Raw genomic sequence first — 6,000 nt, forward strand, 5'->3', positions numbered from 1 at the left:
AAATTTAAAAATTTGTAAATACATACGGTCTGAATTTACAATAGTGAGAGCTGGAGGCTAAGAAGGGTGAAAGGAGAGTGGATGGGACAGGGAGGATAATAGATACCAAAACTCAGCTCAGATGAAGGTAACTGGTTCTTGTCTCCCACAGCATAGTGAGGTGACTACAGTTCAAGGTAATGTATTTATTCATTCATAAAGAACTGGAAGAGAGGTGCTAGTTGTACCAAACACACAGAAATGATAAAAAAAAAATTAAAAGGCTAATTATTTGACATGATTGGTTCATGCCATGTGTTTGTGTTGACAATTTATACTATGACTTGTAAAAAAAAAAAAAGTACAAGTATTTTGCCCCAGCCCCACTGCCCAAGAGAGTGTTCCTGGCTGCCCAGAAGATCAAGCCCATTGGGAAGAAGGAGATGATTCAGAGGTCTAAACGGATGTATGAGCAGCTGCCAGAAGTCCAGAAAAAGAGAGAAGATGAGAAGAGGAGACTGGAATATAAGACATACTGGCTGCGAGCCCAGCTGTATAAAAAGAAAGTGACAAATCAACTCCTGGGGAGGAAAGTCCCCTGGGACTGACAAGGTTATTTTCCTTAGAGCCCTATTATATTTTGTGAACCCAGAGATGTACAACCCCTACTTTTATGAGTCTGGTTTAAATAAAGCTCACTCTGTCCATGTGTAATTCACAAATAATAATTTACTAAAGAGCCCAGGGCAGGTGCTGATGAAAGCCAGCGCAGGTTTGGGAGCAGAGCTTCATCCGTGGAGGACTCGTGCCCACGAGGGTGAAATGTCACGGTAATACTCTGTCCTCATTCCAACTGGAAATGAGTCCCTTTTTAAAATGTGAGGTTTTTTTTGTCTTTCTTTTGACCTGTATACATTTTTTGTTTGATTCTTTCTTTTTCAAACTTTTATTTAATGAATATTAATTTCCAAAGTACAGCTTATGGATTACAATGGCTTCTCCCCCATAACGTCCCTCCCATCCACAACCCTCCCCTCTCCCACTCCCTCTCCCCTTCCATTCACATCAAGATTCATTTTCGATTCTCTTTATATACAGAAGATCAGTTTAGCATACATTAAGATTTCAACAGTTTGCTCCCACACAGAAACATAAAGTGAAAAATACTGTTTGAGTAGTAGTTATAGCATTAAATCTCAATGTACAGCACACTAAGGACAAAGATCCTACATGAGGAGTAAGTGTACAGTGACTCCTGTTGTTGACTTAACAAATTGACACTCTTGTGTATGGCCTCAGTAATCACCCTAGGCTCTTGTCATGAGCTGCCAAGGCTATGGAAGCCCCCTGAGTTCACTGACTCTGATCATATTTAGACAAGGCCATGGTCAAAGTGGAAGTTCTCTCCTCCCTTCAGAGAAAGGTACCTCCTTCTTTGATGACCCATTCTTTCCACTGGGATCTCACTCACGGAGATCTTTCATTTAGGTTTTTTTTTTTTCCCCAGAGTGTCTTGGCTTTCTATGCCTGAAATACTCTCATGGGCTTTTCAGCCAGATCCGCATGTCTTAAGGGCTGATTCTGAGGCCAGAGTGCTATTTAGGACATCTGCCATTCTATGGGTCTAATGTGTATCTCACTTCCCATGTTGGATCATTCTCTCCCTTTTTGATTCTATCAGCTAGTATTTGCAGACACTATTCTTGTTTATGTGATCCCTTTGGTTCTTAGTCCTATCATTACAATCAATTGTGAACAGAAATTGATCACTGGGACTAGTGAGATGGCATTGGTACATGCCACCTTGATGGGATTGAATTGGAATCCCCTGGTCTGTTTCTAACTCTACCGTTTGAGGAAAGTCAGCTTGAGCATGTCCCAAATTGCACATCTCTTCCCTCTCTTATTCCCACTCTTATATTTAACAGCGATCATTTTTCAGTTAAGTTTCAGCACTTAAGAATCATTGTGTATTGATTACAGTATTCAACCAAAAGTATTAAGTAGAACAAACAAAAAAAATACTAAGAATACATATCAAGTTGCTCATCAACAGTCAGGGTGAGGGCTGATCAAGTCACCGTTTCTCATATTGTTCATTTCACTTTAACCGGTTTCCTTTTTGTTGCTCAATTAGTTGTCACCTATCAAGGAGAACAAGTCACTTTGGGATTGGCTTATTACACTCAGCATAATGTTTTCCAAATTCCTAACAGGGATCACTTTTCAGTTAAAATTTAAACACCTAAGAACAATTGTGTATTAATTACAGAGTTCAACCAATGGTACTAGAACAAAAAGAAAAATACTAAAATGGATAAAGTATTACATTGTACATCAACCATCAGGACAAGAGCTGATCAAGTCGCTGTTTCTCATAGTGTCCATTTCATTTCAACAATTTTCCCCTTCGGTGCTCAGTTAGTTGTCGCTGATCAGGGAGAACATATGATATTTGTCTTTGTCACTTTGCATTTTAAATAAAAAATAAAACTTTAAAAATGCTTTAAAAATTTATTAATTGGGCCAGCACCACAGCTCACTAGGCTAATCCTCCACCTTGCGGCGCCAGCACACTGGGTTCTAGTCCTGGTCGGGGCACCAGATTCTGTCCCGGTTGCCCCTCTTCCAGGCCAGCTCTCTGCTGTGGCCCAGGAGTGCAGTGGAGGATGGCCCAAGTGCTTGGTCCCTGCATCCCATGGGAGACCAGGATAAGTACCTGGCTCCTGCCATCGGTTCAGCACGATGTGCGGGCCACAGCGCGCCGGCCACGGTGGCCATTGGAGGGTGAACCAGCAGCAAAAGGAAGACCTTTCTCTCTGTCTCTTTCTCTGTCTACTCTTCCTGTCAAAAAAAAAAAAAAAAAAAAAGAAAAAAGAAAAGAAAAGAAAAAAAGAAAAAGAAAACAAAATCTATTAATTGGGCCAATGGTATATCAATTTTGTTTTTTGTTTTTTGTTTTTTTTTTTTTCAAAAAAACAGCTCTTCAATTCATGGATCATTTATATAATATTTTGGTTTCAATTTTGTTTATTCTCAAATTTTGATTATTTCTTTCCTTCTACCAACTTTGAGTTTGGTTTGTTCTTGTTTTTCTAGGTCTTTGAGATACATTGTTAAATTATTTATTTGATGCCTTTCCAATTTTTTGATGTAGGCAATAATTGCTATAAACTTGCCTCTTAACATTGTTTTTTCTGTAGCCCATAAGTTTTGATATGCTGTATTGACATCTTTATTCATTTCTAGGAAATTTTGGATTTCCCTTATGATCCACTCTGCATTCAGGGGCATGTTGTTCAGTCTCCATGTGTTTGCATATTTTCTACAGTTTCTTAAGTTGTTAATTTCCAGTTTCATTCCATTGTATCAGAAAAGATACATGGCATGATTTCAATTTTTTTGAATTTGTTGAGACTTGGTTTATGATCTAGCATATGGTCTATTCTAGAGAACATTGCATGGACTGATGAAACGAATGTGTATTCTGCAACTGTGAGATGAAAGATTCTGTAGATATCAGTTAGGTCCATTTGACCCATAGTGTAAATTAGCTTGATTGTTTCTTTGTTGATTTTTTGTTTAGCTGATTTGTCCACTGATAAAAGCGGGGTGTTGAAGTCTCCCATTACTATTGTATTGCAACCTGTATCTCCCTTTATTTACTTTATTTTATTTTATTTTATTTGAAAGCCAGAGTTACAGAGAAGCAGAGGCAAAGAGAGAGAGTCTTCCATCTGCTGGTTCACATCACAAATGTCCACAAATGGTCCGACCTGAGCCGATCCAAAGCCAGGAGCCAGGAGCTTCTTCCAGATCTCCTATGTGGGTGCGGGGGCCCAAGGATTTGAGCGATCTTCTTTTGCTTTCATAGGCCAAAACAGAGAGCTGGATAGGAAGAGGAGCAACCAGGACTTGAACTGGCACCTATATGGGATGCCAGCACTGTAGGCGGTGCCTTTACCCACTATGCTACAGCACCGGCCCCTTGTCTCCCTTTTTAGATCCATTAATATTTGTTTTAAATAGTCAGGCACCCCAGTATTGGGTAAATATACATTTACTATAGTCATATCTTCCTGTTGAAGTGATTCCTTAATCATTACATAATGTCCTTCTTTTCCTTTTAACAGTTTTTGTGTTAAAGTCTATTTTGTCAGATATTAAAATTGGTACTCCTGCTCATTTTTGCTTTCCATTAGCATGGGATATCTTTTTCTATACTCTCAGTCTGAGCGTATCTTTGTTAGTGAGGTGTGTTTCTCATCAGCAGCAAACAGATGGGTCTGGTTTTGTAACCCATTCAGCCAGTCTGTGTTATCTTTTAATTGGAGAATTTAGGCTATTTACATTCAAGGACATTATTGATAAGTAATGACTTGGTCCTGGTATTTTTTCATAAATATTCCAATTATTTGTTTTGGATTTCCTGTGCACTTTTACAAGGAGATTTTCTGCATTCATGTTCTTTCATGATGCTGACTATGTTTCTCTGCGTCTGTGTGTAGTGCATCCTTAAGTATCATTATAAAACTGGATGAAGTGTGACAAATTCTTTCATTTTCTGTTTTGGAAGTTCTTGATTTCACTTTCATTTATGAATGAGAGCTTTGCTGGTACGATATTCTTGGTTGACCCTTTCTTTTTCTTTTAAGACTTGGACTCTGTCTCTCCATTCTCTCCTAGTTTGTAGGGATTCTGGTAAAAAAAAACAGACGGCAGTCTGACTGGAAATCTTTCAAAGGTAATCTGGCATTTCTCAGCCATAAAAAATGAAAATGAAATCCTGTTGTTTGCAACAAAATGAGTGTAACTGGAGACGATTATGCTTAGTGAAATACGCCAGTCTCATGAAGACAAATATCATATGCTTTCTCTAATATGTAGTAGTTAGTACTGAATAGAAAAAAGTATGTAAATGAAATGAACATCTTGTGGATTTGATTATTATTTTCAGCCCTTGTTAATACTCTTGTGGAACTGTGGTTTACACTTTTTACTTTATGCTTTTTAATTTTTTTCTGTTGCATTCTCAGGTGCGTTAGTAGACAGCTGGATCCGAAGTGGAGCAGCCGGGTCTTGAAATGGTGACTATATGGGATACTGGCATTGCCAGTGGAGGCTTAACCCTCTATGCCACAGCACTGGCCCTGGCAATAGTTTTAAAATATGAAATACTATAAGTCTGTGAGAAGATGGGGGCAATGGGAGTCTTACCTTTTAATAGAGGATAGTAAATTGGGAAGAATTTTGGTAATAATTTATCAAAAAAAATAATGTGTCCATAAACCCACCTTAGAGAACCCTGCCTTAGAGAAATGCCACTGTAAGTATGCACCTTGGACCAGCTGCTGTCCACAAATTGTTACCAAAGAATGGGCCATTTTAAGTAATACTGACTTTAAGGAACTCATGCATAAATGCATGGGGAGGCACATATACCATATTTTATTTCAGAACTATTTGCAAAAACTTAAAAATAATTTAAATCTATTCAAACTGGAAAATAGATCAGTTGTGACATATTCATACAATGAAACATCATCCAGTGGTTAAAATCAATAATCTAGGCCTAGGGTTGTCAGCATTAAATGCAAGAATACTTGAAAAAATTCTTGAAAAAATGAATTAAAAGATGTTTATTTTATACAAAATATTTAAAGACACATACATTGTTTCTTTTGGATAATATGCATATCCCATGAACTTTTTAAAAGACCCCTTCTATTTAAAAAAATAATCAATACTGAATACAAAAGAAAAACTCAAGATATAAAGTATTGTCTACATCAAGACTGCAAACATGCAAAATCATGTCACCTTTTATGTATGTCTGCATATCTCATAAAGGCAAGGAAATATAAATGCACAATTTATTTTTGAAACATGGGATGATATTCATAAATTTAGGACCTGGGGAGGAAGGGATAGGACTTAGATCAAGGGAGAAATACACTGGGGCTGCAGCTATGAGTGTTGATTGTTTTTTTTAAATGTCGTCATCAACTATAGAAAAAAATG

This window comes from Oryctolagus cuniculus, chromosome 4 (assembly GCF_964237555.1).
Source record: "Oryctolagus cuniculus chromosome 4, mOryCun1.1, whole genome shotgun sequence".
Classification (NCBI taxonomy): domain Eukaryota; kingdom Metazoa; phylum Chordata; class Mammalia; order Lagomorpha; family Leporidae; genus Oryctolagus; species Oryctolagus cuniculus.